The 16,125-nt window shown below is 36.8% G+C and overlaps 1 long non-coding RNA gene across 1 annotated transcript; it reads left to right on the top strand.

The window, feature by feature from the left end:
• Positions 1-1,188: 1,188 nt before the first annotated feature.
• LOC124107691 (uncharacterized) lies at positions 1,189-15,893 on the top strand. The gene is made up of 4 exons (XR_006856509.2): positions 1,189-1,280; positions 4,353-4,449; positions 5,915-5,993; positions 15,278-15,893. It is a non-coding gene; the product is annotated as an uncharacterized LOC124107691 (long non-coding RNA).
• Positions 15,894-16,125: the final 232 nt, after the last annotated feature.

Here is a 16,125-nt window from a genome sequence, read left to right on the forward strand (position 1 = left end):
TCCATTAGCTATCCCTCCCTTATCTAATCATTCTACTCTATGACCACTCTTCATCTAACTAACCTAAACATAGTTTTCCTTGTTTCTTTCAGTCTTTATTCCTGAAGATCTCCTGGTCATCTACAACTTATATTAAATAAATGTGTTTTTCTCTCATTGATTTAGCTTGTTACAGCAATCTCAGTCATGAACCTAGCTATGGGTAAGGAAAAAAATGTTTTCTCCTTTATAGGAGCCTCTCACATTGCCATAAATATATTTTTGAGAGCTCAAAATAAAGTATCAAGTTCTGTCTCCTAGTTGTTACCCCTCCCCATCCTCAATCGCATCCCCACCCCCAGTTTTCAAGCATATTGCCTTTTTTTCAGAGAGTAAGTAATCACTTCCCTCTGTCCTGAGCTGTTTGGTTACCTAACTCATTTCTTCTACTTCTCCCCTCCTTGAATAAAGTAGACCTTTGCTTAAGGACAGCTTAAGTAATGCTCCTAAGACCAGGCATGGACTCATGAGATTTTGATTCTGAAGATTCGTATTCCAGATTTCTGGGTTCTCCTTTAGGACTTCACTGCATTTTCTATCTTTAGAATACCTTCTAAAGATAGAAAGAATACTCTCTAATGCCCTGACCACAGAGAAGGCACTTAACCTTTTACTGATCCTTTGTTTCATGCTGATAAAGGGAGGGTATAATACATGTTCTCTCTGCAGCTTGGTGTCATTGCCAGAACAGTAGGATTTCCTGGGATTGAAAGCATTTTGTAGATGACAGATACAGGAAATGTATGTTTCTTCCTTTTCAAAATGCAAAATTGGTGCATTTCACACTCAACCTTATAAAGCCCATTGTGTACCATGGACATTTGATAATTTGATACCGTATTCTTTTTGCAGTTTTGTCAGCAGAATCTGTCTTTGCTGAAAGAGACTCAGAGTCACATGATACTATATTATCTACCACGTATTATGAAGTCTTCCTAGAATTCATTGAAACATTTCTCCTGTATTTTTGAGTCACCATAAAAAGAGAATAGGATATCCACTTATCATCCAATGTGTTTCCCGTAGCTCACTGCTAAGAAGCAGGCTTCAAATCAGGACCTTTGTCCCTGATAAGTCATCAGGTCCCACAGAGCACAAAGAAAGGCGATACCAAACAATAAAAGGACTGATGTTTTAGGAGACCTGTCATTTATTCATACAGTGGAGAACACAGTCACAGTTATGATCCAGAAAACTCTGAATCTGCAAAGAGGACCAGGACTTGGAGACTCACCACTCTGGTTTGTTCTAACTCATTATGCCAAAAAATATATATATTATTCATTTTTCTATTTTTTTGTTCTAGTTAAGCTTCAAATCCTGAATAGTACTGAATATTATATAAAATATAATATAATATAATACATAACTGAGGAAATTCTTTCCAGTTTCTAATAAAAAAGTATTGGTTGTTTATATGTTTTCCCATGTAAAAATGATATGAGAAGCAATTATCACGTATGATTTACTCAGGAAATTATTACCTACTAGTGTCAAAAAATAAAATGAATATACCTACCATATATTTTCTTGTCATAGAGGCAAAAAAGAAAATCATTGTTTATTTAATTATCTAAGCCAGTGCCTCCTTTCCTAGCAAAGAAAAAAAAAACAATAAAGTTTCAGAAGGGATAATTATTTGTGTAATGTACTACAGTCATCCTGTTTTATCTACAGCAATATTATGATCATATATACCTATATTCTAAAATGTTTCAAGGGATTTGAAGAAAACATGTTCACATTTCTTCAAGGTTCACAAAGAGATATAGATGGATATTAACTCCATCTGAACAATTCACCTCATTTTATGGAATGAAAATTATTAGTGACTTACATTTTAAACACTCAGACCCAGGAGTATAAATGAGAATAAAAGGCTATTCACGCCCTTTTCTTCTCATAGTAATTTGCCTTTCTGCCTAGGTATTTTTAATTACTTATATATGACAGCAAATGCATTATAATTCTTATTACATATAGAAAGCACAGCTTTTCATATCTTTGGTTGTATACATAGTATATTCACACCAATTTTTGTCTTCATACATGTACTTTGGATAATAATGATCATTACATTCTACCATCATTAATTACCCCCATGCCCCCTCCCTTCCCCTCCCACATCTCTGCCCTATCTACAGATCATCTATCCTCCCATGCTCCTTCTCCCTATCCCATTAGGAAGCAACCTCCTTATATCAAAGAAAGCATTCGACATTTGTGTTTTGGGATTGGCTAACTTCACTTAGCATTATCTTCTCTAATTCCATTCATTTACCTGCAAATACCATGATTTTATTCTCTTTTATTGCTGAGTAATATTCAATTGTGTATATATGCCACATTTTTTTCATCCATTCATCTATTGAAGGGCATCTAGGTTGGTTCCACAATGTAGCTATTGTGAATTGTGCTGCTATAAACATTGATGTGGCTGTGTCTCTGTAGTGTGCTGTTTTTAAGTCCTTTGGGTATAGATTGAGGAGAGGGATAGCTGGATCAAATGGTGGTTCCATTCCCAATATTCCAAGAAATCTCCATACTGCTTTCCATATTGGCTGCACCAATTTGCAGTCCCACCAGCAATGTATGAGTGTCCCTTTTTCCCCACATCCTTGCCAACATTTATTGTTGTTTATTTGCATAATAGCCTGCCTAGGTTTTATTTGTAGTTTTGATGATTACTCTGAACTTTTTCCACAATTAAAGACAGTTTCTTAGAAGGAGAATATCATATTATATTTTTCTGAATGACATAAAATTTAAAAAGTATCATCCTTAAGCCTCTCCAGTTGGTTGTGATGACCAGGCAAATTTTAGAATCTGATGTAGGGGAGAAAGGTGTGAATCTTTCCTCATGCAACATAAGGGTAAGGGTTGATGTCTCTGTAACAGAAAGCTCAGTCATTATCCCCAATGCCAATTTAATAATGAGGACACAGTTTTGAGAAAAAGGAAAAAGTTGTTTTATTGCTTTGCTAGCAAAGGAGAAATACAGGGGACTCCTGTCCCTGAAGCTGTGATTCTCCCCCTCAGGAGAAACAGGAGATTTGTAAAGGAGCTATTCAAAGGCTACATTCCAGGTGTTGTGCCCTGACAGGGGGCCTAGGGGACCCTGATGTTGTATTAGGGTTCACTTGTTAATTTTGGAGATATTCACTTCCTAGATCGTCTGGCAGAAATCTCCTTCCTGTGGAGCACAGATAACTCGAGGTTATCTTGATCCCTGTCTCCAGGTTAGGGAGGGGGAGAGGAAGAAGAGGAAGAGGAAAAGGAAAACATATTCCTTTTAAAAATAAGCCTCAGAGGTATATTCTAAAGATGATGTGGACCACTGTTACATTCCTATAACAGACAGGTTAGCAAGATATAAGCACAACAAACTTACTTAATCAGTTTTATGTGACATAGGAGCACTCAGAAATGAAGGCTCTAAGATGCGGGAAAACTACTTTTATGCTTACATTTGGCCAAAAAAAATGAACAGCCGAGCAAAAATAAGACTGGAGAAAAGAGTATGATTTAATGGTAATAGGCTGAGACTAAGGAAGCCCAGCAGGCGTGTCTATTCAGGCCCTTCTTGGCATCCCTGTGTGGCATTCCTTCCCCTGGGTGTGAGGGAGGGCCCCTCTGGAGTGAGGGTCACATTACCTAGATTCAAGCAAGGTAGTCAGAGAATTTCTTGATAACCATTTCTTACACAGAAAGACTGGGGAAGGTCTAAGTGGCCTTCTGGCTTCCAAGGCCACCCCACTCTCTTTCAGTAGAAAACACTCTGAGCTCCAACACCCTGCCTTTATTTGACTATTCCTGGTTGTAGCCATATATCTCTGTGTTTCTTATGTCTCTTTCAAAACCACATCTCCTTTCTATAACTTACTTGTCCCTCCATAGCCACATCTGATCTTATATTCTACCTCTTCATCCCATATCCTACCTCTCCTTTTCTGCTTTCTATAGCCACATCTCCTTTTGTTGACCATTTTTAAGTGTTAACTCAGTGAGGTTTTGTAGTTATCTACCTCCCACTCCCCATTATTAATTTTTATATGTAGTTTTAAATCTAAGTATTTGTTTTAATAAAAGACACTATAAGAGTAGAAAGTCTTTTAGAACTAAAGTAATGAACCCATGGTCAAAGTTCAGACATCTCAGGTTATTTTTTTTTATGGCCAAATAACACTATGCTTATAAGATTATATTTGCATTTTTGTTGTTTTTGTTGTTGGTACTAGAGACTGAAGCCAGGGGTGCTTTACCACTGAGCTACATCCCCAGTCCTTTTATTTTTTTTATTTTTATTTTTTTAGAGTCTCATTAATTTGCTGAAGCTCTTGCAAAGTTATTGGGGTTGGCCTCAAATTCATGATCTTCCTGCATCAGCCTCCTGAGTTGCTGGGATTACAGGTATGCATCACAATATCCACTAAGAACCTAAACATGGATTCTTCATGAATTATTTCCAAGGAAACAACTTCAGTCAGGATTCAAACATCTGGAATAACAGAAATTTTAGTGTAATTTACAATGGAATTTGAACTATTTTTTAGACCTTTTTTATTGATAAGACAAAAACAATGCATTACATTTTTTTGCCTAAATCAAACCATAAACAATATTATGTTTCCTCCATATGATATCAAACTTAGAACAGGGAGGTTGGGTTTAGAGTAATGATAACAATTCCTGCTTTAACTGAATGAACATGTGATATGTTTCTATTTGAGATTTTGCTTTTTAATTTTCCTAATATAAGTTATTATATACATCTCAGATTTTACTCATAAAAAGGCTATAATAGATATGTACCAGAAAATGGGTCCTCTAAAGTGGAGAGCCTTTTGGAGAGAGGAGAAATTTTCTCCTCTTTTTGGAGAGAGAAGAAAATTTTTCTGATTCTTACAAGGCAATATCATTTGTAAAATAAATCATTCTTAGGTAAGTTGCATTATAAACTCCAAAAAGATACTCTTTCACTTTTTTAGTTGTTTTTTGTTCTTTGAGTTAAATAAAGTGATTTAAATCAATGAAACAAAATAGAGAGAAGTTTCCTGTAGAGTTGTAATTGAAAGTCTTACCCTCTCTATCAAGTTCTCCACTGACTATAATATCTCTCTCTAGCTGATTTAACCATTGATGCAAAAATTAAACCCACATCAATCTTAAAGTTTCAGTAAAACAAGGTGGCATTTGACAAACTCACAAAATTTCTGGGTATACAGAAGTTTTCTTCAAATCTTATTAAGCAAAAGAGTCAGATAATGGGTTCCCTTTACCAGAGCTATTAGTCTTTAATAAAAATAATAATGTAAGCCAGGAGCAGTGGCACACACCTGTAATCCCAGCAGCCAGGAAGGCTAAGGCAGAAGGACTGTGAGTTCAAAGCCAGCCTCAGCAATAGTGAGCTGCTAAGCAACTCAGTGAGAACCTGTCTCTAAATCAAATATGAAAATAGGGCTGGGGATGTGGCTCAGTGTTCAAGTGTCCCTGAGTACAGTCCCCAGTACCCCAAAAAACAAAAATAAACAAAAATTAATAATAATAAAAGGTATTTGTATGAATATTTTACATCTTAATCATTTTGCTGTATCTAGCATTATGTTAATTATACAAGGATACAAGGAATTATATAAATTTCAAGCTTCATCGCTCTCTTGGTGGGGACAATATAAAACACTAAATAAAAATACAGAGTAGATAGGAAGTAATTCTGAACAACTGGACATATGTTATTGAAATTCAGGAGTCCTGGGTGCTGACAAGAGATGACAGAGAATATTTCATGAAAACATGGGACATGTGTTTGCTTTGTTAAATTGCCAATAAAGAAAGCAGTCTGGAGGCCTAATTTTTCATAGCCCAATTATTCTAGGACTGTGATCTATGATACTGTGTCCTCATGGGAAGCCAAACAAAGACTGATGTGAAAACTGGTGAGTCAAGTATGCAAGGTGAGTTGGCACTCAAAAAATTACCCCTGGTAAAAGCATACATTTGGTTGAAGGACATTAATAGCTTATGGTACTGGTTAAAAGTAATTTGGAAAAATTTACTTAGAAATTATATTACATGATAAAGCCCATGCAAAAATGGCTTTATCCAGCCCAGTCCAGGTTTCATTTAACCCTTGGGACCAACAGTCACATACATATCTTCACTCCAGGAGCTGGGACACTAATATCCACATGGTCTGCAAAGTGCATACCTGCAAGGTTATGCCCCAGGCTTCTGGTTAGGGTACCATTGCATGCTGTCTTCAGTTTGATGCTTATACTGTGCTACAAGATTGGGGAAACTACTCCCAGCTTCATGGTGTTCAGAATGTTTCTTCTTTTTCTTGCCAATGTGACAACTTCAGCTTGGGAAACAAAAAACTTCCTAGAACAGGATGAAAAGTACTGCATTGTCCCTTACCAAGTCCATGCATGACTAATACTTATAAATGCACCTCCTTATTACCCCATTCCAGGCTCTTGTAAAGGGTGTTGCCACGTCTCCTCTCTGTGGTGCCCATTGCGGTCATTGCTAACCAGTTGCTCCATTCTTCATAGCTGAACCCACACACAGCCTGCCTCTGCCTAGGGTATTCGCAGCCACCCCCATTCACTCATAGTTGGCATATGATTTGGAGACTGCTTGGCAAGTCTATCCTAAGTGAACCTCAGGATGACGGAACTAAGAGTGAGTACCAACAGGGCTGGGCACAATCAGATAGAAGGCCAAATTTCGTGGGCTGCATTTATCAAATGAGGATCAGATTGCGTGTGCTGTTAGGGAAGACAGTCACAGATAAATAATAGATTTTGAAAGAGAGCAAAGGAAGAAGCAAAAAGCAAATAAATTATACATTTTGAAAGAGAAAAGAGAAACAAATATTGGAGTTGGAGTCGTCACTTACGAATTCCAGAGTACAGTAAAAACCAATTATAAAACAAAAGTCATAAATAACCTGCAGACTGATTTCACCAACCAAGTTCTGTGGGTATGCTTAGCTATCCTGGGGAGCATTAACTTGTCAGAGTTCCCCAGATGGTCAAGAGTCAGACCTGGAATTCTTGACACAGAACTCACTGGCCATAAAACAAAAGAGCTGGCTGCAGTATCACCTCCACAGACAGACAAAGTCAGCTCCTGTCTCAACCTCCTCTCCCTTTAGAGAATCAATCCTTTAATGGCATCTATCCAGAACATAGTGGTCAACATGAAAACCTTCTACCTGGTATGAAATGCTCTTTAAGGAGAGTAAAGAGTTGCCTGAAAAAAAAAATTCAACTGTTTTGCCTTCAATGCATTTAATTACAAATAGCTAACTCTCCAGATGCAGCCAGCCATTGCTCAATGTGGTTTCTGCTCTCATTGATCCTTAGCAATGTTGTCATTGCCAATGCCCTGAACAATATGTGCTCTAAGGAGAGGTTCAGAGAGCCCATTGCTGCAGGTGTAAATAAAATCAATCTGCTCATTTTGGTAAATGTCTTATTGATCAGAGGTGTTGAATATATGCTTCCATCTCCCCCTTCATCCAGAATGTGGATACCTTTATGTTGGGACATTAAGTATCGAGCATTAAGTCTGCATTCTTGTCAGCATGACTGTAAGGACCAGTAATAATATGGCAGCATAAAAACTTAAGCCTAGATGTGTTAAAGTGAGAAATCAATGGCAAGTGCGGGGACAAAAATGAGAATGAAGCACTGATTAGAAAAGGCCTAGAAGAGCAGGCATATAAATTGCAGCACCATTCCCACATGCATTTTCTCTCACAGCATCCAGCATTGAAGAACAATGAGAGTCAAGTTTAGGAAATCTAATGTCCCTGAGCCTCAGCTCCCATTGCTTTAACTCCCAGCTGCGTACACTTACCTTGGAGGATCATCTGAGGATTAAGTAAGGTGATACATAGAAAGGTGCTCATAGGATTTGAACATTTGTTTCTCTTCTGCTCTTCAGTGTTTTAATCTGCAGGGCAGAGCTGGTGTTTCCTTAAGTGCTAATGATGTGGTAATCTAAGATCTTCTATCAGAATTTTTTTTTCTATTGCAAGGAAGAGGAAAACTCGTTCATTCTGGATTAAATAGAAATTTATAGTTTCTGAAACATAAAACTTCAGAACTCGTGTTGGTTCCAGGCAAGGTTTGAACAAATGATGCCATCAGGAAACTGTTCTGTCTCTCCCCTTTACTTTTTGATCTTCTGGTTTCATCTACAGACTTCATGAGGGCTCCTCCAAAAGCCCTAGCTAGTTGTCATGTAATAGCAAGATGGACTTCTCTTCCAGGTAAATTCCATGTCATTCCACATGGTCCAAGGAAGAGGGAATATCTCTTCTTTCGGATCATACCCCAGGCCTACTATGCATTATACTAATCCCCAGAGTCAATGGGATGGCAAGCATTGCAAGCCAAGTGAATTGTGTGTCTGAGGAAAGTTGAAAGCTATAGTGATCCAGGGGTACCATTACGAGAGAGAGAGAGAGAGAGAGAGAGAGAGAGAGAGAGAGAGAGAAATGGAAGGTGTGACCATCAATTATCCACTAGAAATGATGGTCTCCAAGGACTGACCTGCAGACAAATAAGCATAATTCTTTGTTATAAGACTGTGAGATTTGAGATGGTTTGCCACACAGCATTATTATAGTAATAGATAATCAACCTGGTAAACAATAAGTAACCAGTACAGAGGACACATGATAGTGCACGTGAGGGATGGCCATGGAGGGAGAAGACATAATCAAATATGGGATGTACTTTAAAGGTGGAAACCCCCAATTTTGCTAACAGAGTAAATATTCCATGTGGGGAAAAAGTGGGGAGTAAGAATAAACAAATAGTTTTCTATTTGAGGCATGAGAAATATGGTAAATAGTGGTGCCATTTAGTACAACAGAGAAAGCTCTGGAAAGGGGATAGGCCATTAGGGAAAGGGACAGTAACTTCAAATCTATTTTTAGCTACAGTAATTCTAACTTTGAATTTAAATACCTTTAGACCTCCAATGGACCCACAGCAGAGAACATTAGATATTAAGTAACAACAAAATGGTGGGTTAGTTACTCTCTAAGTTCTTTTCCAGTCCTTTTTTCTTTTATTCTTTGTTGTTGTTGTTGTTTGTTTGTTTGTTTTGTTTTGTGTATGTGTTTGCAATTTTTTTTTTGTACTGGGGATTGAAACCTGGGGCACTTAACCAGTGAGCTTCATCCCCAGTTCTTTTTATATTTTTTATTTAGAGACAAGTTCTCACCAAGTTGCTTAGAACCTCACTAAATTGCTGAAGCTGCCTTAGCTTTCTGAGCTGCTGGGATTACAGGGATGTGCCATTCTGCCTGGCTTGTGTGCATGCATTTTGGATTGAACCCTGGGCCTGGCATGATGCATGCTAAGCACGCACTTTACTACTTAGCTACATCCCTACCTCCTCTTTTCCAGATTTAACATTTTGAGGGTTTTTAACATGTCCTCAGTAATTAGATTTTTGGCAAGTTTCAGCACAGACAATTTTTATTTACATGTGGTTTGTCCTGAGGATATTGCTTTTATCCAAAACAGGCCAAACGCCAGGAGTCAGAATTTTCATAGAATATCATGTCTTCCTAACAAGAGGTAACCCAGCCTACTATAGCCTACCTCACTTGGCATGCAGAGGTAAAATGTATTTCTGTCTAGGGGACTGCATACTCTCCCAGGAGAAGATGAAACATCACCTCTGTACTTCTCAATTAGCACAGATATTGGAGGCGCAATCTTCATCATCTGGACCCTCTGAAGTGACTATCCAAAACTATATAATGGGGCTTAGTCTGTCATGGTCAGGATCTAAGCAGAGTCCTGAGGAAATACTGGGAAGTTCTCCACAGGCTGTAACTCTAATAGTATTAGAAATGCTTGAGAGCTGGTAGCCGAAAGTCATTTTTGTCCCATTACTATGTTACAATCCTAACAAGAGAGGACTCCACCTTAGGACCATAACATACATGAGAAATAGACCTCTATTGCCATGCTAAGCAGTGACTTCCACATATATCCAATTAAGGGAGAAGAGAGGAAGAAGTAAGATACAGACAACACAATCTGAGTCAAGTAAGAGAAGATTGCAGAAGGAGCCTTAACAAGAACAGTAAAGGAGATCCAACACTTCTAACAACACAATTTAGACATCTTCGAACTAGAAAAGACCTGAGAGATCTTCCTGGAGAAGTATTAAGTTGGAGCCCTGTAGGTCTTGGACCTTAGCCATCTCCTTTTGTCTAGCTCCTCTTACTTTCCCTCTCTCTTTCTCTGATCTCATCCTTTCCCATTGTTTAAAATATAATCTTTATGTCAAAGTCTCCCAAATTTGCATCATCTGATCTTTCTCCTGCTTTACGTGTCAGACTGCCTACTTGGCGTCTTTGCTAAGCTACCTAGAAGACACTTTAAATTTCATATATTAAAAATAAAACTTTATTTCCACCCCACCGCCCCCCGCCTCTTTCTCTCCTAGTGCTAGTCATCTCAGTAAACTCATTGCATGTATCAGTGGCTTAAACATAAAATCAAGCTTTGGCCTTGATATCTCCCTTCCTCTCATCCCACACATTTTCTCCACCAGAAAGTCCTGTCAAATTTATATGCAAAATACACCTCGGTTTTTTTTTTCCTCTTCTTTATATCTATCTGTTATTATCCTTATGTAAGTCAGTAGCACCTTTCACTAGACCGCCAGACAACCCTCTCACAGCTGATATCCCTGTTCCCATTCTCTCATCAGCAGCTAGGGAAAACATTTTAATGAATATCACATCTCATCCTTCCTTCTTTGAACTTCAGAATGGCCTAGAGCCGAAAAGGCCATGGTCTTTGCATATGTTCTCTCTATTCTTGTCTCCACCTCCTTCTGCCTTGCTCATACTTGAGCCATGCTGGCTATTCCTGGAAGAGATCAGACTTCTTCCTTCCTACTTCCAGTTCTTTTAAGACTCTGCTTAAATGTCACCTCCTCCGGTGATACTTTCTTGCCTACCTTCACTGGATTATGAAATCCCAAGGCCCATCAAATGCTATCATAGCACACTACTTACATTCTGCATATCAGTCATTGCTTTTCCAAGTAGATTTATTGTGTTGTGTTGTATTTTGTTTTCTATGGTGGGGAACCAGCCAGAGCCTCATACACACTAGTACATGCTCTCCCACTGAGCTACACCTCAGCCCATGGTTTACTTGTTTTGTCCCTTCCCAATAATATAAACCGCAGGGGAGCATTATGTGGTTTTGCTATATTTTTGCACTATTGAGTCCGCAGCAAGTAGCACATAGTAGATACTCAAAAAACTGGGTTTTTTTACGTGAATCATCTATTTCAGTGATTTTCAAAATACCATCCATGGAACCTTGGAGTTTTTCTGAAGGTCTTTGGTAGCAGAGGGTGATAGAAGAGGAAGGTAGAAGAGAGAAAGAAGACTGGCTTCCCAAAGTTTTTAGCCTTCCATTGATTCAGTGTTGATTTAGTTAGAACATTTTTACTTTTATCTACTCGGGCAAAGGCTTCCATGTAAGTTTTTGTTTGCCAAAAAATTTATGTTATTAAACATAATTGACAACCAGTAGTCCCTTGTCTCCTCTTATTGGACCCATAAGCTATTTGCCATGTCTTCAAGTCACACTGGCAGGTCACTATAACCTAAATCCAGCTTCCCGTGACAAAGATGCACAGGCTTTCCACAATATGTAGTAGGTTCCAAACATCCCAATTCCAAAATATAGCTCTTGTTCTTCACTCTTATTAAATAATGAAGTCATACCAACCTTGTTACTATGGAAAGCAACATTCTCACCAGTCTGCTGGATTTTTCTTTTTAAACCCACTTTAGAACTTTATTTTAAATGACAGCTGATCTGAACCAAATCACAGTTACCAATTTACCAATGGTTTTCTAAGCACACAGTTAAGACTAAAGGAAGAAACAAAATAAGATTTTCTTCTCATTTAGTATCTTTCCTGTATAAATCAAGCTGTCAGGCCACAGAAAATACCTTCTAGCTACAATGTAGAATTAATGTCAAACAGATTGTGAATTATGATAATCATGTTGATAAACCAATGTACAAGGATTAATTAGAAACTTAACTTTAGCTTAATTCATAAAGATCTTCATGAACATAATCTAATAAGAATAAAATATATCTCCCCTGATTTGTTTTACTCAGGAGTCTTAAAGGACTTTAATCCACTAGGAACAGGCTTAAACTATCACTGTCTCTCAGCCTATTAAAAATTAAAATTAGCAGCATTTCCTAAAATACAACAAATTGAGATGAATGCCACAAAGCACACTCTGCAGAAAGGCAATTTGAAACAATGTTTGGGTCTGGAAAACTGGATTTATGGGAAGCTAATCTCTTTCAGCTCTAAGAAAATATATGTAATGTCAAATACAGGGAAGAGGCTCTAATAAAAATGTTAACAAAAACGATAACAAGTAAATTAGTAAACCAACTATGGAGGTAATATTGAAAAGTAAAGGGAAATTTGGGGGTATAGTTTAAGAAGGACCTCCCTGAGAGCTGAAAGTCTTGATTTCTGGTCCTCTTTATAAGTCAGCATGTCCATGGACAGGCCATTTTTGATGTCTCAACTTCCTTATCTATACTTTAATACAGATTAGACATTTTCTGTCAGCCCTCAACACCCAATTTTCTCTCATCTTTTTAAATGAGGAACCAACCACCCAACCCCCTTCTCTATGCTGAGGTCTCCTTATAACAGACCCTGCCTGAACTTTAGGACCCTTGCCAATTGATGCCAATTGGCGTATTCCATTCCTTAATCATAGCTATTGATTTAAGAATGGGCACAAACCCCAACTGGAGTCAATGCCCCTAAGGAGACACTAGCTAAATTTTCTAGGATCTAAACTTTGTCTCCTCTGCAGTAATCAGAACCAAAGCCTTATCTTCCTCTAGAGCGCAAGGAATAGGATATAAAATTGGAACTACTACAGTCAGTGTTGCTACCAAACTGCAAGTCTGAAGACAAAGATGAAGTTGACCTACAAGACAGAACAGAGCCCAGAGGCTCATAGAAAAATAGGCTGAAATCATAATTTATCTGAATGTACGTATAACCGTGCCTAATACCAGTGTAACTTTGCCAACTTCATATCGGTTAAGCTACTAGAATTGTTTTGTTAAGTCAATTCAAGTTGGGTTTTGTTTTGCTAAAAAATATAAAGTATTCTTATATATATTATATAATTATGTATATTCTTATAATGTACATTCTTATATGTGTGTGTGTGTGTATGTATATATATGCACACAGAATCCATTGTATCTGAGGCCATTTTATTGCAGCAACTGTTGGTGATTAGGCAATAGTCATCCTCTCCCCTTTGTTTGCCCAATCATCATCTTAGTACTGCTGTGGAGAAGCAGAAAAAATGGAGTCACCTGTGCCAGGTGATTCTGCAATCTGTATACGGGGAAAAAATGGGAGTTCATAACCCACTTGAATCAAATGTATGAAATATGATATGTCAAGAGCTTAGTGAAGTTTTGAAAACTAATAATAATAAAAAAGGAAGGACTGGTTGTCTAAACCAATCATTTAAATTTCCTGTTTCAGTTAAGAGAGGGCATACATGAACAAATTTCTGATGGGGATGAGGTTAAGATATAAGGGAATAACTTCATAGATCCTTCAAAGAGATCTCTCCAGGAGAGATGCAGACATATTTGATCATGAAGTGAGTTAGTTGGCAAGCTACATGGAGGATTTCAGAAAATGAAAGACAGGATCCTTAATCATGCCCATCAAATGGCTAAGACAATTAACCTTATAACTATTCTATTTCTGGATTAGATCTGAAAGCATCCAAATGAATATACCAATCTACTTCTCAAATATTTAGTAAAATAGTGTACAGCACATGGCCCTTCTTTAGGTTGTATATATATATATATATATATATATATATATATATATATATATAACCTCATTACTCTCAGCAGGTTCTATTAGAATGAGGACTTTTAATCCTTTCCTACAGTTAATAAAAATATATATTTGAATGTGCATCTGTTTCTGAACTCAAATAATGAAATAAGCACATTTTACTATAATACCTAACATTTGGATATATTTCTCTCTCATCAGCCACAAATAAATGGTGAGATAGATGTCAGAAATATAACAAAATTCTGAAACAAGAACAGTAATAAATGTCAACTACAACTCCAGTTGAGAAATTCTGAGTATCTAATCACCACCTAAAGTAAATCTTTATGCTGTGCTTTATAAAAAATTAAAATTTACAGTTACATAAGAGAAATTCAGTTTAATATAATTACATTCAGAGGAAAGCAGAATGGACATGCATATCATTAATTTTATGTAATACAAATGTGTTGCAATTGTTAAATTTATTTTTGTAACATTAATCTGATCTTTCTTTTCTTCTTAAAATAACTTGTCAGCTGGTAAAGTAATGGTTTCCCAAAGTGGTAGCAAATAATTAAGACTCTTTTACCAGAGGGTGCTTCAACTTACCCTCTAGTTTCAATTTCATTTGATTGCTTTGCAGAAAAATACTGCACTAAATTTTGTTTCTGCCACCTAGTTACGTGATATAAAACTAGAAAAATAATGCATCGTACAGGGTGAAGTGAAAAAGTTGATGTCGCATTTTAAGTGTCTGTGCATTTACCTAAAGTAGGATAAAAAAAAAATAGCTCCTGAGAGTTCAAAAGTTGGCATAAAATTAAAAGGTAGCCTATGTCTTGGTAGTATATACACATGTGTTGTATGCATTGTGATATTATCCTTACACATTTTGCAACAAATACATCGGCTTCATGGATGTTGTCTAATTTTATTCCTTTTCAAACTCTTCTTTCAGGACCTTTAATATGGCCGCATGTTCTTACTTTCTAGAAATTCTGAGGTGAATGTGACTTCATTCAACTTTGGGACCCACACTCTAAGGGCATCAGAGGCTCCACAAACATTAAAGTATTGTGCCAAATAAGAGGTTTATAACTAGAGCAGTTAATTCAAACCTCTTACTCATGCTGGTTTTATTCAGACTTGGTTTGGAAAAAAAAAAATCAACTGCTTAAAAAAAAAAAAAAAACGTTTTGCTTATCATTTACGATACCTGGACCCTAAATTACTAAGAAGCTTTTTTGAATAAATTTACATGAATTTCCTGCTTCAAACCCTATAGGGAAACTGAAAGACTTTTTGTTTCTCTCCTTAGAAACCCTCTCTTCTTCTGGATACTCCTTTGGGATCAGCAGGAAGAGCTGTCTTGCAGGAGGTAGAGATGACCAATGTGAACTCTGAGGATTTTATTCTAATTCATACAAGGGGATTTAAGTCCAGCAAATGATACCACAAAATCCTATGGGCTTTTAAACACATGCATTCTTTCCCTTTTACCTTTGGTTTTGTATGTTCTATTCAAATCTCTTTGATTTAATATCGAAATTTATAATTTGTTCTCTTGTTTTTTGAAATAAAGTCTAAATCCAGATGACTATATCCTAAGAACTGAATGAACTATCAGTATGCCTAATTGAGACCCTCTAATGCTGAATGCATTATTTATCACCAAAAAGACTACAGTAGACGTCTTATAGATCAAATAATAAAACGCAGTTTTTGTATTCTAAAAGCTTAAAATACAAAATATTGATCAGTAACATATGCCCTACTTGTACAAGGGTGAATTGTAAACATGATATTAGCTGTTATATGTATTATCAATATTTTTTATAATATCTACATTAATAGACCTAAATGTACACATGTATATTCATATAAAATTATATGTGTGTACAAGTGTGTGTGTATGTGTGTGTGTGTGTTTAAAATGGTAAAGTTCCATATTCCAGCTGATGCTATGAGTAGCCAAATAATATTGGCATCATCAGGTGACTATAACTGACACATGTAATAAAAACTAAATGATTATTTCATCAGCCTGGAAGCTCTTTCCTGAAAGTAATAGTAAACTCAGATTTAAGTTGATTTAGATAGTAAAGAAATGTATTATCTCATAAAAAATAGGAAGCTCAGACTTGGTTAAATCCGTGACTCAGTAAT

The sequence above is a fragment of the Marmota monax genome, unplaced genomic scaffold, assembly GCF_021218885.2.
Source record: "Marmota monax isolate L192 unplaced genomic scaffold, Marmota_monax_Labrador192_F-V1.1 WCK01_AAM20220418_F8-fsc00097, whole genome shotgun sequence".
Taxonomy (NCBI): domain Eukaryota; kingdom Metazoa; phylum Chordata; class Mammalia; order Rodentia; family Sciuridae; genus Marmota; species Marmota monax.